Source organism: Ranitomeya variabilis, chromosome 2 (genome assembly GCF_051348905.1).
Source record: "Ranitomeya variabilis isolate aRanVar5 chromosome 2, aRanVar5.hap1, whole genome shotgun sequence".
Lineage (NCBI taxonomy): Eukaryota > Metazoa > Chordata > Amphibia > Anura > Dendrobatidae > Ranitomeya > Ranitomeya variabilis.
The window spans coordinates 739,745,410-739,772,803 of NC_135233.1; the positions used below are offsets into that span (position 1 = coordinate 739,745,410).

General features: G+C 44.5%; 1 long non-coding RNA gene across 1 annotated transcript; it reads right to left on the bottom strand.

Annotated features, from left to right (window-relative positions):
- Positions 1-1,979: 1,979 nt before the first annotated feature.
- LOC143809889 (uncharacterized) lies at positions 1,980-26,902 on the bottom strand. Its single transcript, XR_013222512.1, has 3 exons — positions 26,844-26,902; positions 25,479-25,579; positions 1,980-2,135 (listed from the first exon to the last, which is right to left on the bottom strand). It is a non-coding gene; the product is annotated as an uncharacterized LOC143809889 (long non-coding RNA).
- Positions 26,903-27,394: the final 492 nt, after the last annotated feature.

Below are 27,394 nucleotides of genomic sequence, written 5' to 3' on the forward strand. Positions count from 1 at the left end.
AACGATCCGTGACGTTGCAGCGTCCTGGATAGCGATATCGTTGTGTTTGACACGCAGCAGCGATCTGGATCCTGCTGTGATATCGCTGGTCGGAGCTAGAAGTCCAGAACTTTATTTGGTCGTCAGATCGGCGTGTATCGTCGTGTTTGACAGCAAAAGCAACGATGCCAGCAATGTTAAACATGGAGCTAACGACCTGTGAGAACGATAAGTGCGTCACCGCTACGTCACAGGATCGCTCCTGCGTCGTTCTGGAGCTGCTGTGTTTGACATCTCTACAGCGATGTAAACAGCGACGCTGCAGCGATCAGATCGTTGTCGTTCTCGTTGTAGAGTCGTTTCGTGTGAAGGTACCTTAAGGCTTCCAACTTGACACAGATGCTTAGATGCAGGGCTGCTCACTTACCCTGGTCTACCACTGTCAGAAGACTTAGGCTCCTTACGTGCCCATGATCAGGAATAGGAGTGTTTTGCACACGCCATATTTTTGCTGAATCCAAAATGCTGCGTTCTACATTAGCACTTTGTCTTTTAGAACTATGCAGATTTACCGCATCTAATGACAATCTAATCAGGGGAAGTACGCAGAGGAGACTATCATTTCCACCACCAAAATGTGCATGATGTGACTCGTAAACTCGCACTGCAGGTCAGTTTATGCAGCGTTAAAAGGAAGCACAGTGGGCATGGGATTTCTATAAATCCCATCCACTGTGCTTGTAATGTAGAACGCAGCGTTTGGACTCAGTGAAAATACTCGGCGTCCAAAACGCTGCTATTCTTGTTCGTGGGCATGTTCCCTTAGGGTACTGTCACACAGTGCAATTTTCCTCGCTACGACGGCATGATCCGTGACGTCGCAGCGTCGTATGATTATCGCTCCAGCGTCGTAGACTGCGGTCACACTTTGCAATCACGGCGCTGGAGCGATGCCGAAGTCCCCGGGTAACCAGGGTAAACATCGGGTTACTAAGCGCAGGGCCGCGCTTAGTAACCCGATGTTTACCCTGGTTACCAGCGTTAACGTAAAAAAAACAAACAGTACATACTTACATTCCGGTGTCTGTCCCCGGCATCTCAGCTTCTCTGCACTGTGTAAGCACAGCGGCCGGAAAGCAGAGCGGTGACGTCACCGCTGTGCTGGCTTTCCGGCTGGCAGACGCTCACACAGTGCAGAGAAGCTGAGACGCCGGGGACAGACACCGGAATGTGAGTATGTACTGTTTGTTTTTTTAACGTTTACGCTGGTAACCAGGGTAAACATCGGGTTACTAAGCGCGGCCCTGCGCTTAGTTACCCGATGTTTACCCTGGTTACAAGCGAACACATCGCTGGATCGCTGTCACACACAACGATCCAGCGATGTCAGCGGGTGATCAAGCGACGAAAGAAAGTTCCAAACGATCTGCTACGACGTACGATTCTCAGCGTGATGTCTGATTGCAGTAGCGTGTCAGACACAGCGATATCGTAACGATATCGCTAGAACGTCACGAATCGTGCCGTCGTAGCGATCAAAATTGCACTGTGTGACGGTACCCTTAAGTGTTGTGTGCAATATCTTAGACAGTATTATGGAGGTACACAAACATTTACCTGTGGATTGACCAGCGGACTTGGCTGGAGACTTTGCAGTGAATTTCATTCTTTCCAAGATTTTTTAAAAAACTGAGATTTCGACTCCTGATGCAATTTTTATTTAAATATTTATTCTTTTTCTCCTCTTGCTCAACCGCACAAAGGCAAACATCAACAGTCTTCACATCCTTCCATGTAGATGAAAATTATTGCAAATTGTGAGCACATTTGGTGAATACAGTATAAACAAATACAGAGAACATCACATAGGTGTGTTTTGCAGCAGAGATTCCCTACCTTACTAAATAACTGATATTAGAAGGGAGACATAATAAGGCCATGTGCCTAAGAGCTAATACCCATATACTCCCTCTCTGAAGTTCTATAGACACAGCTCTGGTTTCAGTTCTTGGTTCCTTCTCCCTTAATACACACCTGTGTATGATGCTTCCAACATGCTAAGGGCAACAGATGTGATGATGGAAATCTTTGTTTTCCTTTTGGACACTTGTTATTTAGTAACAGTTGATGTGAATTTGTCAAGACATCTTGATGAACTATTTACAGCAGAAATAATGAAAAAGAAAATTGTTACATAATGTTCTTTAAATCTATAAAAAATATAAAGAAACATTTATTCAAAATATGATTCATATAAGTCATTATGTAATATTATTGTTGGCTTACGAAAAGATAGCTGAGTGTCAAGCAGCAGGATGTACCCCTTAGGACATCCAACTTTTTGCATTGATATCCATCAATTTGCCTTTATGATTAGACAATTTGTCTGTAAAAATGAATCAATTATGTATTGCACAGCATTGGATTGAAGTTACTCTTTTGTCAAAGACTTCATTTATTCATTTTCTAGCTATGTCAAGTATAGGTTCTCATTCAATTGTGTATGTCTGAATAAATTGTGTAAAAATTGTGATAATTATGTATACATTGCATAAGCGTTTGTTAGAACATTTGATATATAATTTGCACTAATCTAATATATAAAGCTGAATGTGTGTGTGTGTGTATGTATGTATGTATGTATGTATGTCCGGGATTGGCATCTGAACCGTAGCAGCTACAGCCACAAAATTTTGCACAGTCACACGTCTGGACCCCGAGAGCGTCATAGGCTATGTTGTGAGGTGAAATTTTAACTCCGCGCTTTCCAATTCACCAAACAATTTTGCCCCTATCTACATAATGGGGAAAAAGTGAAAGGAAAAGTGTTGGAGGCGTCGCAGCTACAGGCACAAAATTTTGCACAGTCACACGTCTGGACCCTGAGAGCGTCAAAGCTATATTGTGAGGTGAAATTTTAACCCCGCGCTTTCCAATTCACCAAACAATTTTGCCCCTATCTACATAATGGGGAAAAAATGAAAGGAAAAGTGTTGGAGGCAAATTAACAGCTGCCAGATGTGAACAAGGGGGACTTAAAGAATGACAGCGATGGCACCAAAGAGTATATACTGTACAGTTGCTAAGGTGGGGCCCCAACATGGGATAATCACACCACCACGGGGATATGAACACACACACAAAATGCGCCACACACTACCACGTGCTCGAACACATATACCACCCTCAGTGCACATTTCACCACACATACACCAACCTCGCCACATAAAAGTAGAAACACAAAAGTCGCCGCTCAAAACTCGCCACGCGCAAAACTCTCCACATGCAAAACTCGCCACACGTGCAAAACTCGCCACACGCAAAACTTGCACACGCAGAAAAATTGCCACACGCAGAAAAATTGCCACATGCACAAAAGTTGCAACACATGCAAAAGTTGCCTCACACAAAACTTGCACATACTCAAAAGGCACCACACATAAAACTCGCCACGCGCAAAACTCGCCATGCGCAAAACTTGCTGCACACAACTTGCTACACTAACCTGTCACATGCAACTCGACACACAAAAAGTTGCTACACGCATGTCGCCACACAAAACTCATCTCACAAAAGTCCCTACATGCATGTCGCCACACGCAACTCAACACACACAACTTGACACACGAAACTCGCCCTAAAACACACACAAGTCTGGTATCCTTCAAAAATAAAAATCTGATTAATAAGCAGACAAACTACAAGAGCAACAAATGTACCATATAGGAATCCGGCAGCTGTCAGTCACATGACCAGTCTATTATGTGTATGTGTGAGCTAATATATACTGCCAGGGGGTGGGCTTACTGTTGGCTGGGGATTTATCAGGCTGCCATTTTAGCTTACAAATACTGAGGTAAAAATACTGACCAAATAACGTGTGAACGAGGGCTAATACAGGAGGAGATGACATACAGCTATATACTATATACAGGAGATGACACACAGGTATATACTATTTACAGGGGAGATGACACACAGGTATATACTATATACAGGAGGAGATGACACACAGATATATACTATATACAGGAGAGATGACACACAGGTATATACTATATAGAGGAGGAGATGACATACAGGTATATACTATATACAGGAGGAGATGACACACAGGTATATGCTATGTATAGGAGGAGATGACATACAGGTATATACTATATACAGGAGATGACACACAGATATATACTATATATAGGTGAGATGACACACAGGTATATACTATATACAGGAGATTACATACAGGTATATCTAATATATAAAGCTGAATGTGTGTATGTATGTATGTGTGTATGTCCGGGATTGGCATCTGTACCGTCGCAGCTACAGCCACAAAATTTTGCACAGTCACACGTCTGGACCCCGAGAGCGTCATAGGCTATGTTGTGAGGTGAAATTTTAACCCCGCGCGTTCCAATTCACCAAACAATTTTGCTCCTATCTACATAATGGGGAAAAAGTGAAGGGAAAAGTGTTGGAGGAAAATTGACAGCTGCCAGATGTGAACAATGAGGACTTAAAGAATGAGAGCGATGGCGACAAAGAGTATATACCGTACAGTTGCTAAGGTGGGGCCCCGACATGGGATACTCACCACACACGGGGATATGAACACAAACACAAAATGCGCCACACACTACCACGTGCTTGAACACATATACCACCCTCAGCACACATTTCACCACACACACACACCAACCTCGCCACATAAAAGTCGAAACACAAAAGTCACCACTCAAAACTCGCTACATTCAAAACTCGCCATATGCAAAACTAGGCTCACGCAAAACTCGCCACACGTGCAAAACTCACCTCATGGAAAACTCACCTCATGCAAAACTTGCACACACAGAAAAATTGCCACATGTACAAAAGTTGCACCACATGCAAAAGTTGCCTCACACAAAACTTGCACATACTCAAAATGCACCACACATAAAACTCGCCACGCGCAAAACTCGCCATGCACAAATCTTGCTGCACACAACTTGCTACACTAACCTGTCACATGCAACTCAACACACAAAATGTTGCTACACGCATGTCGCCACACAAAACTCATCTCACAAAAGTCGCTACATGCATGTCGCCACACGCAACTCAACACACACAACTTGACACATAAAACTCGCCCTAAAACACACACAAGTCTGGTATTGTCCTTCAAAAATAAAAATCTGATTAATAAGCAAACTACAAGAGCAACAAATGTACCATATAGGAAATACGGCAGCTGTCAGTCACATGACCTGTCTATTATGTGTATGTGTGAGCTAATATATACTGCCAGGGGGGAGGGCTTCCTGTTGGCTGGGGATTTATCAGGCTGCCAATAGCAACCAATCACAGCTCAGCTTCTATTTTGCTACAGTTAATTAACCTGAGCTCTGATTGGTTAATATAGGCAACAAAGACATTCTCAGTATAACAAAGCTAATATATGTTGTGAAATGCTTCTATTTGCTTAGTTTTTGCCTTTTAATAATTACATTTCTATCTATTTGTTTTGTGGTTTTTGTGTGCAGAATAAATTTTTGTTAACACATTCTATTTTGCTAACAGCAGTCATTAACCCGGGCGAAGCCGGGTAGTACAGCTAGTATTAAATATAAATGATTAAATTATTCATTTTAATTTTATTTTTACAATTAAACACCAGGAAAAAAGACAATTATGTCTTAGTTTCTTTGCTGGACCCTTTTACATTGCCTATGGGGTTAACCCTTAGGCTGGGTTCACATTGCGTTAATGTGTGCACGCTAACGGACAGTGTTGCACGGCGAAAATGTCGCAATTAACGCCGTGCAACGGGGCCGTTAGCGTGCCCATTGACAGCAATGTCAATTTCTCCTGCAGCGCATCACTAGCGCGTGCCTTTTTCGTCTCGCGCTAGTGATGTGCCGTTCTTCTGTGACGCGCCTCGGACGCTGCTTGCAGCGTCCGCGGCGTGCCCGAGGTCCGTTCCCCGCTCTCGCAGATCGGGGATCTGCGAGAGTGGGGACGTTAACGCGACCCCAAACACGGCCCCTAAATAAACATTGCGTTAGCGCAATCCGCTAGCGCTAGCGCTAAACGGATTGCCCTAACGCAATGTGAACCTAGCCTTATAGCTTATAAAAGAGAGGATTGCAATGAATCTTCTGTCTACATGAGCATCATCAACTTGAAGTCATACTTTCTATATGCTTTATTTTCTAATCTGCAGGCTTCTCCGAAACATAAAGGCACCAAGGTATGTCCTGAACCACAACTAAAGATCACAAGAAAGGAACTCAGACTGTTTTGAAATTTGTCAAAACCAAAACAACACTTTGATTTTTGTCTAACAAAACCACACTGCTTTATATAATGGTGAGGCATTCCTGAGCCTTTTCTCTGTAAGAAGCGATATACAATATAATCTAGTCCAAGCTGTGTAATGGAATGGAGGGTCATTCCCACAAATTGGATTGTGCTCCAGTAAACATTTTTGTAACAATAAAATTTGCATAATTTTCTACAGTACTGGGCAAAAGTTTTGACACTGAGAAAAATTTGTTTTTTTTTGTTTGTGTTTTTAGATTTTTTTGTTAGATGTTCTTATGGTTACTTCAGTACAATTATAAACATTTCATAAATTGTTATTTTTTTTGACAAACACATCACATTTATGCAAAGATTCAATATGTGATGCTGACCCTTATTTGTTAAATGGGTTTTCCAGGTTCTCAATAGGATTGAGATCTGGAAGTTTCCAGGCCATGGAAACAAAATTTCAATGTTCTGTTCACTAAGCCACTTTGAGGCCATGTGCACACGTTCAGTATTTTTTGCGTTTTTTCGCTATAAAAACATGATAAAAACGCAAAATAAATGCTAACATATGCCTCCTATTATTTACAGTGTATTCCGCATTTTTTGTGCAAATGTTGCATTTTTTTCCGCGAAAAAATCGCATTGCAGAAAAAAAAGCAACATGTTCATTAAAAATGCGGAATTGCGGGGATTCCGCACACCTAGGAGTGCATTGATCTGCTTACTTCCCGCACGGGGCTGTGCACACCATGCGGGAAGTAAGCAGATTATATGCGGTTGGTACCCAGGGTGGAGGAGAGGAGACTCTCCTCCATGGACTGGGCACCATATAATTGGTCAAAAAAAAAGAATTAAAATAAAAAATAGTCATATACTCACCTTCGATGGCCCCCGGAGTGTTCCCGCCTTTCACCGCTGCATGCTGCCGCTTCGGTTCCTATAGATGGTGTGGTTCAGGACCTGCGATGACGTCGCTGTCTTGTGATTGGTCGCGAGACCGGTCATGTGACCGCTCACGTGACCACGACGTCATTGAAGGTCCTGAACCACACCATCTATAGGAACGGACGCTGCTGAGGAGATCGGCTGTCTGCAGAGGGTGAGTATAACCATTTTTTTTATTTTTTTATTATTTTTAAACATTCTATCTTTTACTATAGATGCTGCATAAGCAGCATCTATAGTAACAAGTTGGTCACACTTGTCAAACACTATGTTTGACAAGTGTGACCAACCTGTCAGTCAGTTTTCCAAGCGATGCTACAGATCGCTTGAAAAACTTTAGCATTCTGCAAGCTAATTATGCTTGCAAAATGCTAAAAAAAAACGGGAAAAAAACAGGAAAAAAACGCAAAAAAAAAATGCGGATTTCTTGCAGAAAATTTCCGGTTTTCTTCAGGAAATTTCTGCAAGAAATCCTGATGTGTGCACATACCCTTACCTTGCCACAGTGCATTTGTTCATCACCAAATTTCTCCTGAATCGTGGAGAAATAGCACTTGGAAGATGTTTAGATACAATTTTTTATTTATGGCAGCATTTTTAGGCAAAACTGTGAGTGAGCTCACTCTTATGGATGAAAAGCAACCCCACATGTGAATGGTTTCACAATGCTTTATTGTTGGTACGACACAGGTCTCATGGTAGTACTGGCCTTATCTTGTTCTTGATAACACTGGTCAACACAAAAAAATCATCAGCAAAGGTAATATGTCTGTTTTATGGAGTTTGATGTGCTGATTCCAAAAATATGCTTAGTTTTGCTCTATAACATAAAGTTTCTGAGATAGAAGTATTTTTGTTATTAAGTTATTTCTGCATTTTCAATGTATGTGGTTTTTCCTATATTATTCCCATTTCTTTGCTTGTCTTACTTAATTGTGAATTCTCTTACAGGGACAACATCAGTAAAGGTTTTAGTGAGTTTTATGGGAAGGAGTATTGACAGTGCAGTCAACCAATGACTGCTTCTCGGAAAGTCCCATGTTATGGGGAGGAGCTAAATGTTATGAGGCAGTAAGATTAGAGTCAGTCAGAAAAGGATGGTGATGGCAGCAAGGACTGGCATGTGAGACTCTGACAGGAGACAGACCTCTACATGGATCTGAGCCCTGCCACAGGGAGATAGAAGGGAAGGCAGCAGACAGCCGCCATTGTGAGAGGATTTTCACTTCATTTCTGGGAGGGCAAGTCACCTCAGAGGGAAGAAAACAGCTCAGCCATTGATGTGTAACTGAGTGAGAGTCTTCACAGAGAGAGAACCTGAAAGCAGCCAATATCACACTGAGAAACTGCCTGTCTGCAAATGTTCATCTGTAAGGAATAGGCTGACCCGTTTACCTCACAACTGTATATAGTTATCTACCAGATTACCTCCAGTAAAATCAGTTCTAAATACAAGCTACCTCTGTCATCTCTGGGGAAATATCTACATGTAGTCGGTCGGCTCATCGCATTTTTTTTTTTAGTTTGTCACCACCATTAAACTGAACTTACTCTACTGTTTGATCTGATTTAAAGGAGAAAAATGCCCAGACAGTGTATCAATCATTCGAACAGATTCTGCTTTGTGTGTGGTTCTTTTACACCAAAAGGCCAAGTACGTTCAATTACTCATGATATTAAAAAGATGTACCAGATGTACGTTAAGTGTCCACTTAGTGATCAAGGCAAAAGCTGGGCCCCTCATGTGATATGTTCAAGTTGTTCAAATGGTCTTCATGACTGGTTGAATATGAGGAAAGTGGCTATGCCATTTGCTGTTCTCATGATTTGGAGAGAACCCAAAAATCATAGTGATGAGTGCTACTTTTGTTTTGACAAATCTGAGGGGCTTTTTTTTACAAAGAACAAACATAAAATTAATTACCCTGAACTTGAATCGGCGATTAGGCCAGTTCCATATGATGGTACCTTGCCAGTTCCGGTACCACCATTGTCTGGATTGGATGAAAATGAAGTAGAATATAAAGACTATGGAGCTGAAGCTACTGGCGAAGACATGGAGACCTTAAGTCAAGATGAGTATGTACCTGATGGAGCAGCCGAGCAGCCAAAACGCTTTACTCAACATGAATTAAATGATCTCATCAAAGACCTTTCATTGTCAAAAGATAAAGCTGAACTTCTAGCATCTAGGTTGAAACAGAAGAATCTTCTTCATGATGATGTCAAAGTGTGTTGTTACCAAAACAGAAGTAACACTTTAACACAATTTTTCACAGTTGATGGACCAATGGTGTGCTGTAACAATGTGAATGGCCTCTTTGAAGAACTGTATCAAGAGTATTTTGTTGCAGATTGGCGATTGTTTATTAACTCATCCCAGAAAAGTTTGAAAGCAGTGTTGCTTCACAATGCAAGTATGAAACCATCAATCCCTATTCCTCACTCATGTCATCTAAAGGAAAGTTATGAAAATATGTCAGTTGTTTTGGATGCTATACTATGTAAGCATCATCAATGGAATATCTGTGGAGATTTGAAAGTGATTGGTCTGCTAATGGGAATGCAAGGAGGTTTCACAAAATATTGTTGCTTCTTGTTTTTATGGGACAGTAGAAATACAGTGGAGCCTTATGTTCATCGTGATTGGGGACAGAGAAACATCTATGCACCAGTTAGAGACAATGTTCAGCATAATCCTTTAGTTGCTCCAGCAAAAATCTTTCTTCCTCCACTACATATATATTTGGGATTGATTAAAAACTTTGTGAAAGCCATGGCAAAGACAAATTCACAATGGTTCACCAGCAAAACTGAAGGAAGGGATATTTGTTGGTCCTCAGATCAGAGAGCTTATGAGAGATGATGTGTTTGAAGGAACTCTAAATGATAAGGAATTGAGATCTTGGAAAAGCTTCAAGTGGATCTGTGAAAACTTCTTAGGAAAAAAAATCTCCAGAATATGTTGAAGGTGTTGAGGAACTGCTAAATGCATACCGGTGTCGTGGATGTCTCATGTCTCTGAAAATGCACTTTTTGCATTCACATTTAGATTTCTTCCCTCAAAATCTTGAGGATGTAAGCGATGAACAAGGCGAGCGGTTTCACCAGGACATAAAGTAATGGAACACCGCTACCCGGGTTTTTAGAATGACTCAATTATGGCAGATTACTGATGGATGTTATATAGCAGGCCTGGGCAAAGAGTGGCCCGTGGACCACATCCAGCCCTCTGGCTGTCTCAGTCTGGCTCGCGGACCGAGAGAGCTGTGGGGCTGGAAATCAGAGGTCCACGAGCCGCACGGTGCCTGCCCGCTCACTGTCTCCATGGGCGGCTCTGAGCTGCACCCGCCGCTGACTCCTTTGGTGGAGGAGGGGCCTCCGGCCACTTCCTCCACCAATCAGCATGTGAACGGAGGCAGGGAGAGAAGCAGAGCGCCAGGGAACGGAACCGACGTGAGTATGTGGTGTTTTTTTTTCTCATGTGTATGGGCTGTTTGGGCACGGGGAGGCTATGGGTGTGTGACATGGTGCTGCACACATGGAGCGACATGTTGCTGCACATGGGGGGGTGACATGGTGCTGCATATAGGGGTGACAATCGGCACATGGTGCTGCATATGGAGGCGACATGCTTCACATGGTGAGGCTATGGGAGCGACATGCTGCACATGGGGAGGCTATGGGGAAAAATGCAGTGTATATAGGGAGGTTGTGTGGGGCTCATGCAGTATATGGGGAGCTGTTTGGGGCTCATGCTGTATAGGGGGCTGTGTCGGGTTCATGCAGTATATAGGGAGGCTGTGTGGGGCTCATGCAGTATATGGGAGGCTGTGTGGGGCTCATGCAATATATGGGGAGGCTGTGTGGGGCTCATACAGTATATAGGAAGGCTGTGTGGGGCTCATGCAGTATATGGGGAGGCTGTGTGGGGCTCAGGCGTATATAGGAGGGCTGTGTGGGGTTCATGCAGTATATAGGGAGGTTGTGTGGGGCTCATGCAGTATATGGGGAGGCTGTGTGGCTCATGCTGTATATAGGAGGGCTGTGTGGGGTTCATGCAGTATATAGGTAGGTTTTGTGGGGCTCATGCAGTATATGCGGAGGCTGTGTGGGGCTCATGCTGTATATAGGGAGGCTGTGTGGGGCTCATGCTGTATATAGGGAGGCTGAGTGGGGCTCATGCAGTATATAGGGAGGCTGTTTGGGGCTCATGCTGTATGTAGGGAGGTTGTGTGGGGCTCATGCTGTATATGGTGAGGCTGTGTGGGGCTTATGCTGTATATGCTGAGGCTGTGTGGGGCTCATGCTGTATATGGGGAGGCTGTGTGGGGCTCATGCAGTATATGGGGAGGTTGTGTGGGGCTCATGCAGTATATGGGGAGGCGGTGTGGGGCTCATGCAGTATATATAGGGAGGCTGTGTGGGGTGTTGTGAATTCTGTTTGTGGGCTCCCCCGGTGGTGTTTTATGGTAGTGCCACTTATTTGCCTTCTTCTATCCTTGATCACCTGTTGACACCCATTAGGGGAGTTTCCTATTTAAGGCTGCTTGGCTGCTGGTCTGATGCCAGCCAACAATGTATCAGTAGCATTCTGTTGCATTCTCCTGCCTCAAGATCCTGTTCAGCTAAGTTGAATTTTGTTTCTAGTTTATGCTATTTTTGTCCAGCTATTTGCAATGTGACTCTCTGTAGCTGGAAGCTCTCGTGGACTGTAATTGCCACTCCAGTGGCATGAGTTGTCACTGGAGTTTTAAAGTAATTTCAGGATGGTATTTTTGAGTAGTGTTTTGAAGTTGAACCGTGAAGTGACTCTTTCCTGTACTTCTGCTATCTAGTAAGCGGACCTCACTGTGCTAAATCTGCTGTTCATCCTACGTATGTCTTTTCCTCTTGACTCACCGTCAGTATCTGTGGGGGGCTGCTATCTCCTTTTGGGGTTCATCTCTGGAGGTAAGGCAGGCCTGTATATTCCTCTGATAGGGGTAGTTAGATCTCCGGCTGGCGCGTGGTGTCTAGGGCATCGTAGGAAACACTCCCAGGCTACTTCCAGTGTCGTGTCAGGTTCAGGTCACGGTCACTTTAGTTCCCATCACCCGAGAGCTAGTCCGTTGTTATTTTGATTTCCCTGCCATTGGGAAAATCATAACAGTTTGGCCGGCCAACATGTGTTTAAACTATGCACTAAAGCAGGAAAGGATATGAAAAGGTTTTTTTTTCCTTCTGTGTTTGGAAAGTGCACCTTAGTGCTTATTTGTACTCCTTGCTTAAACTGCAGTCTTCAGCCTTTTTTTTTTTTTTCCTCTCCTCTTAATCTCTGAATGGCTTTGGTTACACCTGTTTGAATCATGGATCCACAGAGTTTGGTTGCAGGTCTGAATAACCTGGCTACAAAGGTCCAGAACTTACAAGATTTTGTTATACGTGCTCCAATGTCTGAACCTAAGATCCCTATGCCTGAATTTTTTACCGGAGACAGATCCCGTTTTTTGAATTTCAGAGAGAATTGTAAATTGTTTTTGTCTCTGAAATCTCACTCTGCTGGTGATCCTGCGCAACAGGTTAAAATTGTTATTTCTCTATTGCGGGGTGACCCACAAAGTTGGGCATTTGCATTGTCGCCAGGGGATCCTGCGTTATTAAATGTAGATGCATTTTTTCTGGCTTTGGGGTTGCTTTATGAAGAACCTAATTTAGAGATTTTGGCTGAGAAAGCCTTGATAGCTCTTTCCCAAGGGCAAGATGAAGCTGAGATATACTGCCAAAAATTTCGTAAATGGTCGGTGCTTACTAAATGGAATGAGTGCGCTCTAGCAGCTAATTTCAGAGAAGGTCTCTCTGATGCCGTGAAGGATGTCATGGTGGGGTTCCCTGTGCCTACAGGTCTGAATGATGCCATGAAATTGGCTATCCAGATTGATCGGCGTTTACGGGAGCGCAAATCTGTGCACCATATGGCGGTATCTTCTGAGCAAAAACCTGTGCACCATATGGCGGTATCTTCTGAGCAAAAACCTGTGCACCATATGGCGGTATCTTCTGAGCAAAAACCTGTGCATCATTTGGCGGTGACCTCTGAAAAGGCACCAGAGCATATGCAATGCGATAGTGTATTGTCTAGAGGCGAACGACAGAATTACAGGCGCAAAAATGGGTTGTGCTTCTATTGTGGAGATCCAGCTCATGTTATATCAGCATGCTCTAAACGCATAAAGAAGGTTGATAAAAAGGTTGATAAATCTTTTTCTATGGGTACCTTGCAGTCTAAATTTCTTTTGTCCGTGACATTGATTTGTACTTTATCATCTGTTACTGTGGATGCTTATGTGGATTCTGGCGCCGCTCTGAGTCTCATGGATTGGTCCTTTGCCAAGCGTTGTGGGTTTGATTTAGAGCCTCTGGAGGTTTCTATTCCCTTAAAGGGTATTGATTCTACACCTTTGGCTAGCAATAAACCACAATATTGGACACAAGTGACTATGCATCTTTCCCCAGACCATCAGGAGATTATTCGTTTCCTTGTGTTATATAATCTACATGACGTATTAGTACTTGGATTACCATGGTTACAAATTCATAATCCAGTCTTGGACTGGAGATCAATGTCTGTGCTGAGCTGGGGATGTCAGGGGATTCATGGGGATGCACCTTTGGTTCCCATTTCTTCATCTACTCCCTCTGAGATCCCAGCATTTCTGTCAGATTTTTATGATGTCTTTCAGGAGCCTAAAACTGATTCTCTCCCCCCTCACAGAGAGTGTGACTGCGCTATTGAGTTGATTCCCGGTAGTAAATTTCCTAAGGGTCGCTTGTTTAATTTGTCTGTACCTGAACATACTGCTATGCGGGAGTATATCAGAGAATCTTTGGAAAAGGGTCATATTCGCCCCTCTTTGTCTCCACTGGGGGCAGGGTTTTTCTTTGTGGGTAAAAAGGATGGTTCATTGAGACCTTGTATCGACTATCGACTTCTGAATAAGATTACAGTTAAATACCAGTACCCGTTACCTTTACTGACTGATCTTTTTGCTCGCATAAAGGGGGCGAAGTGGTTCACTAAGATCGATCTACGTGGTGCGTATAATTTGGTGCGGATTAAGCAGGGGGATGAGTGGAAGACCGCATTTAATACGCCTGAAGGCCATTTTGATTATTTGGTAATGCCTTTCGGTCTCGCGAATGCCCCTTCCGTTTTTCAGTCCTTTATGCACAATATTTTCCGTGAATATCTGGATAAATTTATGATTGTGTATTTGGATGATATTTTGATTTTTTCGGAGGACTGGGAATCTCATGTTCAACAGGTCAGGAGAGTTTTTCAGGTTTTACGAGCTAATTCTCTATTTGTGAAGGGCTCAAAGTGTATTTTTGGGGTTCAGAGAATTTCCTTTTTGGGATATATTTTTTCCCCTTCATCTATGGAGATGGACCCTGTTAAGGTTCAGGCTATTTGTGATTGGATACAACCTACTTCTCTAAAGAGTCTTCAGAAATTCTTGGGATTTGCTAATTTCTATCGCCGATTCATAGCGGGTTTTTCTGCCATTGCTAAACCTTTGACTGATTTGACCAAGAAGGGTGCTGATGTTGCTAATTGGTCCTCTGCGGCTGTGGAGGCCTTTCGGGAGCTTAAGCGCCGCTTTTCTTCTGCTCCTGTGTTGCGCCAGCCTGATGTTTCGCTCCCGTTCCAGGTTGAAGTAGATGCTTCCGAGATCGGAGCAGGTGCAGTTTTGTCGCAGAAAGGTCCTGACTGCTCAGTGATGAGACCATGTGCGTTTTTCTCTCGAAAGTTTTCGCCCGCTGAGCGAAATTATGATGTTGGAAATCGGGAGCTCTTGGCCATGAAGTGGGCATTTGAGGAGTGGCGTCATTGGCTTGAGGGTGCTAGACACCAGGTGGTGGTCTTGACTGACCACAAAAATCTAATTTATCTTGAGTCAGCCAGGCGTCTGAATCCTAGACAGGCGCGCTGGTCGTTGTTTTTCTCTCGATTTAACTTTGTGGTTTCATATCTGCCTGGGTCTAAGAATGTGAGGGCGGATGCCCTCTCTAGGAGTTTTGAGCCTGACTCGCCTGGTGATTCCGAACCTACTGGCATCCTGAAGGATGGGGTGATATTGTCAGCTGTCTCCCCAGACCTGCGGCGCTCTTTGCAGGAGTTTCAGGTGGATAGGCCTGATCGCTGTCCGCCTGGTAGACTGTTTGTCCCTGATGACTGGACCAGTAGAGTTATTTCGGAGGTTCACTCTTCCGCGTTGGCAGGTCATCCTGGAATTTTTGGCACCAGGGATCTGGTGTCTAGGTCCTTCTGGTGGCCTTCCTTGTCTCGAGATGTACGTATTTTTGTGCAGTCTTGTGATGTTTGTGCTCGGGCTAAGCCCTGCTGTTCCCGGGCCAGCGGGTTGTTGTTGCCCTTGCCTATTCCTAAGAGGCCTTGGATGCACATCTCTATGGACTTTATTTCTGACCTTCCTGTTTCTCGTAGGATGTCCGTCATCTGGGTGGTGTGTGACCGTTTTTCCAAGATGGTGCACTTGGTACCTATGCCCAAATTGCCCTCCTCCTCTGACCTGGTCCCTCTATTTTTTCAGAATGTTGTGCGTTTGCATGGTATTCCTGAGAATATAGTGTCTGACAGGGGTACTCAGTTTGTGTCTAGATTTTGGCGGGCGTTCTGTGCCAGGATGGGCATCGACTTGTCTTTTTCGTCTGCATTCCATCCTCAGACTAATGGCCAGACTGAGCGTACTAATCAGACCTTGGAGACTTACTTGAGGTGTTTTGTGTCTGCTGATCAGGACGATTGGCTTGATTTTTTGCCATTGGCAGAGTTTGCCCTTAACAATCGGGCCAGTTCTGCCACTTTGGTTTGTCCATTTTTTTGTAATTCAGGGTTTCACCCTCGCTTTTCGTCCGGTCAATTGGAGTCTTCGGATTGTCCTGGAGTAGATGCTGTGGTTGATAGAATGCATCAGATTTGGGGACAGGTTGTGGACAATCTGAAGTTGTCCCAGGAGAAGACTCAACAGTTCACTAATCGTCATCGGCGTGTCGGTCCTCGTCTTTGTGTTGGGGACCTGGTTTGGTTGTCTTCTCGATTTGTTCCTATGAAGGTCTCGTCTCCTAAGTTTAAGCCTCGGTTTATCGGCCCTTATAGGATTCTGGAGGTTCTCAATCCTGTGTCCTTTCGTTTGGACCTCCCAGCATCTTTTACTATTCATAATGTTTTTCATCGGTCATTGTTGCGGAGGTATGAGGTGCCGGTTGTTCCGTCTGCTGATCCTCCTGCTCCTGTGCTGGTTGAGGGTGAGTTGGAGTATGTGGTGGAAAAGATCTTGGACTCCCGTGTTTCCAGACGGAAACTTCAGTATCTGGTTAAGTGGAAAGGCTATGGTCAGGAGGATAATTCTTGGGTGACAGCATCTGATATTCATGCTCCTGATTTGGTTCGTGCATTTCATAGTGCTCATCCAGATCGCCCTGGTGGTTCTGGTGAGGGTTCGGTGCCCCCTCCTTAAGGGGGGGGTACTGTTGTGAATTCTGTTTGTGGGCTCCCCCGGTGGTGTTTTATGGTAGTGCCACTTATTTGCCTTCTTCTATCCTTGATCACCTGTTGACACCCATTAGGGGAGTTTCCTATTTAAGGCTGCTTGGCTGCTGGTCTGATGCCGGCCAACAATGTATCAGTAGCATTCTGTTGCATTCTCCTGCCTCAAGATCCTGTTCAGCTAAGTTGAATTTTGTTTCTAGTTTATGCTATTTTTGTCCAGCTATTTGCAATGTGACTCTCTGTAGCTGGAAGCTCTCGTGGACTGTAATTGCCACTCCAGTGGCATGAGTTGTCACTGGAGTTTTAAAGTAATTTCAGGATGGTATTTTTGAGTAGTGTTTTGAAGTTGAACCGTGAAGTGACTCTTTCCTGTACTTCTGCTATCTAGTAAGCGGACCTCACTGTGCTAAATCTGCTGTTCATCCTACGTATGTCTTTTCCTCTTGACTCACCGTCAGTATCTGTGGGGGGCTGCTATCTCCTTTTGGGGTTCATCTCTGGAGGTAAGGCAGGCCTGTATATTCCTCTGATAGGGGTAGTTAGATCTCCGGCTGGCGCGTGGTGTCTAGGGCATCGTAGGAAACACTCCCAGGCTACTTCCAGTGTCGTGTCAGGTTCAGGTCACGGTCACTTTAGTTCCCATCACCCGAGAGCTAGTCCGTTGTTATTTTGATTTCCCTGCCATTGGGAAAATCATAACAGTGGGGCTCATGCAGTGTATAGGGAGGCTGTGTGGGGCTCATGCAGTATATATAGGGAGGCTGTGTGGGGCTCATGGTGTATATGGAGAGGCTGTGTGGGGCTCATGCAGTATATGGGGAGGCTGTGTGGGGCTCATGCAGTATATGGGGAGGCTGTGTGGGGCTCATGCTGTATATAGGGAGGCTGTGTGGGGCTCATGCTGTATAGGGGGCTGTGTCGGGTTCATGCAGTATATAGGGAGGCTGTGTTGGGCTCATGCAGTATATGGGAGGCTGTGTGGGGCTCATGCAATATATGGGGAGGCTGTGTGGGGCTCATGCAGTATATAGGGATGTTGTGTTGGCTCATGCAGTATATGCGGAAGCTGTGTGGGGCTCATGCAGTATATAGGAGGCTGTGTGGGGCTCATGCTGTATGTAGGGAGGTTGTGTGGGGCTCATGCTGTATATATAGGGATGCTGTGTGGGGCTTATGGTGTATATGAAGAGGCTGTGTGGGGCTCATGCAGTATTTGGGGAGGCTGTGTGGGGCTCATGCAGTATATGGGGAGGCTGTGTGGGGCTCATGCAGTATATGGGGAGGCTTTGTGGGGCTCATGCAGTATATATAGGGATGCTGTGTGGGGCTTATGGTGTATATGGAGAGGCTGTGTGGGGCTCATGCAGTATATGGGGAGGCTGTGTGGGGTTCATGCAGTATATAGGGAGGTTGTGTGGTGCTCATGCAGTATATGGAGAGGCTGTGTGGGGCTCATGCTGTATATAGGGAGGCTGTGTGGGGCTCATGCAGTATATAGGGAGGCTGTGTGGGGCTCATGCTGTATATAGGGAGGCTGTGTGGGGCTCATGCTGTATATAGGGAGGCTGTGGGGCTCATGCTGCATATGGGGAGGCTGTGTGGGGCTCATGCAGTATATATAAGGAAGCTGTGTGGGGCTCATGCTGTATATGGAGAGGCTGTGTGGGGCTCATGCAGTATATGGGGAGGCTGTGTGGGGTCATGCAATATATATAGGGATGCTGTGTGGGGCTCATGCTGTATATAGGGAGGCTGTGTGGGGCTCATGTTGTATATAGGGAGGCTGTGTGGGGCTCATGCTGTATATAGGGAGGCTGTGTGGGGCTCATGCTGTATATAGGGAGGCTGTGAGGGGCTCATGCAGTATATAAGGAGGCTGTGTGGGGCTCATGTAGTATATAGAGAGGCTGTGTGGGGCTCATGCTGTATATAGGGAGGTTGTGTGGGGCTCCTGCAGTGTATATAGGGAGGCTGTGTGGGGCTCCTGCAGTGTGTATATGGGGAGGCTGTGTGCGGCTCATGCAGTATATGGGGAGGCTGTGTGGGGTTCATGCAGTATATAGGGAGGTTGTGTGGGGCTCATGCAGTATATGGGGAGGCTGTGTGGGGCTCATGCTGTATATAGGGAGGCTGTGTGGGGTTCATGCAGTATATAGGGAGGTTGTGTGGGGCTCATGCAGTATATGGGGAGGCTGTGTGGGGCTCATGCAGTATATAGGGAGGCTGTGTGAGGCTCATGCAGTATATAGGGAGGTTGTGTGGGGCTCATGCAGTATATGGGGAGGCTGTGTGGGGCTCATGCTGTATATAGGGAGGCTGTGTGGGGCTCATGCAGTATATGGGGAGGCTGTGTGGGGCTCATGCTGTATATAGGGAGGCTGTGTGGGGCTCATGCTGTATAGGGGGCTGTGTCGGGTTCATGCAGTATATAGGGAGGCTGTGTTGGGCTCATGCAGTATATGGGAGGCTGTGTGGGGCTCATGCAATATATGGGGAGGCTGTGTGGGGCTCATGCAGTATATAGGGATGTTGTGTTGGCTCATGCAGTATATGCGGAAGCTGTGTGGGGCTCATGCAGTATATAGGAGGCTGTGTGGGGATTATGCTGTATGTAGGGAGGTTGTGTGGGGCTCATGCTGTATATATAGGGATGCTGTGTGGGGCTTATGGTGTATATGAAGAGGCTGTGTGGGGCTCATGCAGTATTTGGGGAGGCTGTGTGGGGCTCATGCAGTATATGGGGAGGCTGTGTGGGGCTCATGCAGTATATGGGGAGGCTGTGTGGGGCTCATGCAGTATATATAGGGATGCTGTGTGGGGCTTATGGTGTATATGGAGAGGCTGTGTGGGGCTCATGCAGTATATGGGGAGGCTGTGTGGGGTTCATGCAGTATATAGGGAGGTTGTGTGGTGCTCATGCAGTATATGGAGAGGCTGTGTGGGGCTCATGCTGTATATAGGGAGGCTGTGTGGGGCTCATGCAGTATATAGGGAGGCTGTGTGGGGCTCATGCTGTATGTAGGGAGGCTGTGTGGGGCTCATGCTGTATATAGGGAGGCTGTGGGGCTCATGCTGCATATGGGGAGGCTGTGTGGGGCTCATGCAGTATATATAAGGAAGCTGTGTGGGGCTCATGCTGTATATGGAGAGGCTGTGTGGGGCTCATGCGGTATATGGGGAGGCTGTGTGGGGTCATGCAATATATATAGGGATGCTGTGTGGGGCTCATGCTGTATATAGGGAGGCTGTGTGGGGCTCATGTTGTATATAGGGAGGCTGTGTGGGGCTCATGCTGTATATAGGGAGGCTGTGTGGGGCTCATGCTGTATATAGGGAGGCTGTGAGGGGCTCATGCAGTATATAAGGAGGCTGTGTGGGGCTCATGTAGTATATAGAGAGGCTGTGTGGGGCTCATGCTGTATATAGGGAGGTTGTGTGGGGCTCCTGCAGTGTATATAGGGAGGCTGTGTGGGGCTCCTGCAGTGTGTATATAGGGAGGCTGTGTGCGGCTCATGCAGTATATAGGGAGGCTGTGGGGCTCATGCAGTATATGGGGAGGCTGAGTGGGGCTCATGCTTTATATAGGGAAGCTGTGTGGGGCTCATGCAGTATATGTGGAGGCTGTGTGGGGCTCATGCAGTATATGGGGAGGCTGTGTGGGGCTCATGCAGTATATGGGGAGCCAGTGTGGAGCTCATGCAGTATACGTGGAGGCTGTGTAGGGCTCATGCCACATATAAGGGGATGTTGGGGGCTCATACGATATACGGAAGGGGCTGTGCTTGGGTTCAAACGATATATAGGGGATATTATTCTTAATTCTGCTCAATATTAAGTTATACAATTAATATTAATAAAATTATCAATAATATAATAATTATAATATATCAATATTAATATTGAGCATGATTAATTTCGGCTTATTGGTTCAGCTCTCCTCAATGGTCATGGTCTCTCATGTGGCCCCTCGGGAAAATTAATTGCCCACCCCTGTTATATAGGGATAACCCTGAAAAATCGTATCAATGACAGACTGTCAAACACTTTTTATTTCTGCTCATATTTTGGTTTCTATTTTGCATGCTCAATTAGAACTGTTTTGTAAGGTGAAGCATTTTTTTTCTGATATGTAGATTACTGTTTTCTTAATGTCGCCAGTATATTTCCTATACCTTATAATAATGATGCTGCTCCATGGAAATTATAAGTGCTACAGAATAACTATATTCATTTTTTAAATCAGGACAAAAAGATGATTCAGAAAACTACAGATCATTTTTTTCCGATGTCCCAGAAGATCTAAAGAAGGCCTCTTCATAGAAAATAACTTTATCCCAGTCCTCTGCAGTCCAATCATTTTACTTCCTGCAAATCTATTTTCTCTATTGAAGACCTCCTTCAAACCTTTTGGTACATTTGGAAGTTTGATTGTCCAGAGAAGAAAAGGTGAGTGCTACCATAAGTTATGTGTCATACCAACAGTAAAGCATTGTGAGACCATTCATATGTGGAGTTGCTTTTCATCCAAAGAAGTGGGCCCACTCACAGTTTTGCTTAGGAACACTGCCTTTAATAAAGAATGGTATCTAATTTTCTCCAATAGCTTGTTGGAAGAGGTGAGTCTTCAGGCTCTTTTTGAAGGTTTCAATGGTAGGCGAGAGTCTGATGTGTTGTGGTAGAGGGTTCCAGAGTAGGGGTGAGACGCGAGAGAAATCTTGTATACGATTGTGGGAAGAGGAGATAAGAGGGGAGTAGAGAAGGAGATCTTGTGAGGATCAGAGGATGCGTGTGGGTAAGTACTGGGAGACGAGGTCACAGATGTATGGAGGAGACAGGTTGAGGATGGCTTTGTATGTCATGGTTAGGGTTTTGTACTGGAGTCTCTGGGAAATGGGGAGCCAGTGAAGGGATTGACAGAGGGGAGAGGCCAGGGAATAGCGGGGGGACAGGTGGATTAGTCGGGCAGCAGAGTTTAGAATAGATTGGAGGGGTGCGAGATTGTTAGAGGGGAGGCCACAGAGCAGGAGGTTGCAGTAGTCAAGGCAATAGATGATGAGGGCATGGACTAGAGTTTTTGCAGATTCTTGGTTGAGGAATGTACGGATTCGTGAAATATTTTTGAGTTGAAGTCGACAGGAAGTGGAAAGGGCTTGAATATGTGGTTTGAAGGAGAGATCAGCATCAAGACAGCGAGCTTGTGGGACTGGGGAGAGTGGGCAGCCATTTACTGAAATGGATAGGTTCGTTGGGGGGGTCGCGTGAGATGGGGGAAAGATGATGAATTCTGTTTTGTCTATGTTAAGTTTCAGAAATCTAGCGGAGAAGAAGGATGAAATAGTGGACAGACATTGAGGGATTCTGGTTAGTAGGGAGGTGATATCTGGTCCAGAGATGTAGATCTGTGTGTCATCAGCATAGAGGTGATACTGAAAGCCATGAGATTCTATGAGCTGTCCCAGGCCAAAGGTGTAAATGGAGAAGAGCAGGGGCCCTAGGACTGAACTTGTGGGACTCCGACAGATAAGGGGCGAGGTGAGGAGGTGGTGTGTGAGTGGGAGACGCTGAATGTCCGGTCTGTTAGGTATGATGAGATCCAGGATAGGGCCAAGTCTGTGATGCCAAGGGATGAGAGGATCTATAATAGTAGGGAATGGTCCACTGTGTCAAAGGCAGCCGACAGGCTAAATAGGCAAGAATGGGTTGTAATCAGCCAGGATTTAGCCCAGAAGCTATTATCCATCTTGCTTGGGCGAATTGCAAAAGTCTTGAAAAATAAGGATCGTAAATATTCAGTTCTCGCATAAGCAGGATGTGTTTACCAATGAATGTTTAAAAACGTATAAAATGCTTATATCAGTACTTCAGTAACCCTTTTCTGTCTAAAAGATCAAAAAAACAGAAAACTGTATGAAAAGCAAAATTGTGTCAGTGTCAAAACTTTTAGGCACTACAACTTTATAATTTACAGATAAATTACTTATGATTAATGATTTAAGTAGTAAATTATTAGTCTCACCTGTAGCAAAAATTATCTTACTTTAAAGGGATTATCCGTATTTGGTTGAAAGTTTGCACTCTATGTGAGTGCATACTTTTAAATCCTTACAGTGTGTTTACCACATATTGTCATGATTCTTATGTATTGATGTCAAAATGGGGCATTCACGTGATTGCAAGTATGCAATTTGCATAATTCCAGCCACATTCCAACTAGATGTGCTTGGCCTGGCCAATTCACTTGTATTGTGCGAGGCCAAATATGTCTAGTTGGCATGTGACTGCACATATGTAAATAGCTTACTTATGGTCATCATAAGACCACCTGCTCTCACTGCCGACACCGTAGAATCTTGAATTTTGCGCACTGTAAGAATTTACAGGCCCGCAGTCGCAGTGCAGTTTTTCTACAGTGTCTATAGATTTTCATCAGAAAACCAGAAAACCTTTTAATTATTTAATGCATGCTGTATAATAAGTTATTTTTTAATTTATTAATTAGGTCTAAGTGCCATAACTGTAGAGTAAGCTAACTGTAATTACAGCTTTATTTACTTCCAGTAATATTATGAAATCCAGAAGACTCAGATATCATATGCTCTATCAATTGGTCATTAATAGGGCAGTAGGATAAGAATATGGCTGCTAATGAATAGACTCTATAGTGCCAAAAAGTCTACAGGAAAAACCAACACAGAAAATGTGTAGAATCAATACTTGTAAGAAAAAAATGTGGATTACCTCTATACAAATTAAGGTGTGTACCACCATGAGCAAATGTTGGCTGCTAATTACTGTCTGAAGTTTATTGCTGTTAAACCTTTAAATCAACTAATTAGAAATCCCCACAGATTAAACAATGAAAATGTTGTCTTGGGTGGGGTGCAATGGCATGTACTCCATTGTCATTATTAGGCCCTGTTCACACGTTCACTATTTGGTCAGTATTTTACATCAGTATTTGTAAAGGCCCCGTCACACATAGCGAGATCGCTAGCGAGATCGCTGCTGAGTCACAAGTTTTGTGACGCAACAGCGACCTCAGTAGCGATCTCGCTATGTGTGACACGTACCAGCGACCAGGCCCCTGCTGCGAGATCGCTGGTCGTGTCGGAATGGCCTGGGCCGTTTTTTGATCGTTGAGGTCCCGCTGACATCGCTGAATCGGTGTGTGTGACACCGATCCAGCGATGTCTTCACTGGTAACCAGGGTAAACATCGGGTTACTAAGCGCAGGGCCGCGCTTAGTAACCCGATGTTTACCCTGGTTACCAGCGTAAATGTAAAAAAAACCAAACACTACATACTCACCATCTGATGTCCGTCAGGTCCCTCGCTGTCCGCTTCCTGCTCTGACTGAGATCCGGCCGTACAGTGAGAGCACAGCACGGCAGTGACGTCACCGCTGCGCTCTGCTCTCACTGTATGGCGGCTCAGGCAGAGCAGGAAGCAGACGGCAAGGGACCTGACGGACACCGAAAGGCGAGTATGTACTGTTTGTTTTTTTTGGTAACCAGGGTAAACATCGGGTTACTAAGCGCGGCCCTGCGCTTAGTAACCCGATGTTTACCCTGGTTACCCGGGTGCTGCAGGGGGACTTCGGCATCGTTGAAGACAGTTTCAACGATGCCGAAGTCGTTCCCCTGATCGTTGGTCGCTGGAGAGAGCTGTCTGTGTGACAGCTCCCCAGCGACCACACAGCGACAAAACAGCGACGCTGCAGCGATCAGCATCGTTGTCTGTATCGCTGCAGCGTCGCTGTGTGTGACGGGGCCTTAAGCCAATATCAGGAGTTGAACAAGGCAAAGTGTAATAGAAACACGTCACCACTTCTGTATTTTTCACCCACTCTTGGTTCTGGCTCACAGAAGCTGATATAAAATACTGACCAAATACTGAACGTGGGAACGTAGCTTTACAGCCAGTGTCGATGTATTAGAACTTAGACTTGGTTTCACAATGATTTTGCAAGAGCGGCATAATGACGTTATAAAAATCACAAAAAAATATATACCCGTCTAGCAAAGCTGCTTATACACATTAAAATACTGTTGGATGATTATGAAAATTTTGAAGGAATTTATTGATGCTCAAAGGTGTATAGGTGCAACCTGTCTGCCAGTAACTAATGTTGGGCAAATGTTGGATTTCAACCATCTCATTCCTAGTTTCTGCTTTCAAAATTATCTGGCAGCCGGTTGCTTCCCTCACCCCTGTTTAATAAATCAAATTGGAGCGATCAGGGAATAATGATGTTAATTGAGAGTTTTTGAAAATGTCAATAGTTTGTTCATTTTAGCTATGATAGTTGCTTATAGCTATTTATTTTCTAAAATTGGTTAAAATATCAATACTAAATAACCTTTTAAATGTGTAAATTGTAGCCAATAGATGAACTTACTTTAGATAGAAAATTAAGAACTTTAAAATATTTAAATCTTTTCTAAAATGTCACTATTTAGTTTAGTTATGGTGGCAGATATATTGACTTTTGGCTATTTAATTGTAGCTATTATTGCTAAAATTAGTCAAAATGGTTCACAAATATCCCTCGAAATTAACTAATAATAACCAATAGCTAAACCATAAAATAAATGGAAAAATGAAGACTGTAAAAAAAAGTCCATATTTTTTATTTATATATTGAATATATACAGAATGACAGGTTTAGAATGAATGGGCATGCAGAACATAAAACTACAATCTACTGTACCTAGAAGCTTTTAGGGAATGCCACTCTGTATGTCAGTAGATAATTAACCTTTCTTTGTTGTTTGCTTTCCTTGCTGGATTTAACTTGTCTGTCGTATAAACCTAAAAACCAAACATGGCTGTTATGCTAAAGCAGATCTTTCAGCAAGAAGTATACCTACACTGCTACTTTTCAGCTCTAATTACACTCACACCTATCAGAGAAGATCTACCTGAGAATAATCACTTCTTGGGCAGGAACATACAAAGAAGTGTGTTTTCGGTCATTTGACCAGGCATTATGCCTCTTCAAACACTTTCCTCTCTCTACACCAAAATTACAAATTCTTTAAAATAATGAAATAATGTAGCTATCATGATAGATTTTGCTGGTCTCTTCTGCAACAATTATTTTTTAATCATGGTCAATAAAGTTGTTGCAGCAGAGATATATATGTACACATGTACATAGAGATGCGTAGTACTGGTCATATATTTGACAGGACTGTTACAAACTGTGCAGATAGATGTAAGCATCAAGCACTTTACTCTAAACCTGAACATAGACAATGAATATCTGTTGGCCTGAACAATTATTTTTCCCAACCTCCCCATAAACATGGAGCGTGCATGTTTTCTTAGCAGGAATCTGCTGTAAAGGTACCGTCACACTAAGCGACGCTGCAGCGATAGCGACAGCGATGCCGATCGCTGCAGCGTCGCTGTTTGGTCGCTGGAGAGCTGTCACACAGACCGCTCTCCAGCGACCAACGATGCCGAGGTCCCCGGGTAACCAGGGTAAACATCGGGTTGCTAAGCGCAGGGCCGCGCTTAGTAACCCGATGTTTACCCTGGTTACCAGCGTAAAATGTAAAAAAACCAAACAGTACATACTTACATGCGTCCCCCGGCGTCCGCTTCCTGCAATGACTGAGCGCCGGCAGTAGCAGGGCACAGCGGTGACGTGTGCTTTCACTTTCACTTTACTGCGCTCAGTCAGTGTGGGAAGCGGACGCCGGGGGACGCATGTAAGTATGTACTGTTTGTTTTTTTTACATTTTACGCTGGTAACCAGGGTAAACATCGGGTTACTAAGCGCGGCCCTGCGCTTAGTAACCCGATGTTTACCCTGGTTACCAGTGTAAAATATCGCTGGTATCATTGCTTTTGCTGTCAAACACGGCGATACACGGTGACCTAGCGACCAAATAAAGTTCAGACCTTCTAGCAGCGACCAGCAATTTCACAGCGGGATCCAGGTCGCTGCTGCGTGTCAAATACAGCGATATCGCTACCTAGGACGCTGCAACGTCACAGATCGCTGGCTATATCGCTGCGATGTTGCTTAGTGTGACGGTACCTTTAGACTTCTCTAGTGGTGACTTACCTGCTTAGGATAAAAGAAATGGAACAATTGAAATCCATCTTCATTCTCCTTAAGTCATCTGATATCTGCCAACAGGAGAGAATTAGCAGGCTTCTATACACTTTAGATGGTCAGCAAGTTACGATAATTTACATTATATGGATAAAAGTAGCTTTTATGACATCCCTTTCTACAACATAAATCCATAGGCATTATTATGAAGTTGGTTCTCCACCTTTGCAGCTAATTCAGATGCTACTTATCTGGAAACACTTTCTACTCCCCCTCTGCTTTCAAACATGCCCCAATCACATCTAGCTTCAAAGAGCCTTCCCTTGACCCAAGCGCTATGTCCAGCTACCGCCCCATATCTTTGCTCCCATTTGCTTCCAAACTACTTGAGCAGCACGTCCACGCTGAACTTTCCTCTCACCTAGCATCTAACTCTCTCTTCAACAGCCTACAATCTGGCTTCCATCCCCACCATTCCACTGAGACTGCCCTGACCAAACTTCCGAACAACTTACAGCCAAAGCTAACAGACAATTCCCTATACTCCTCCTTGTAGACCT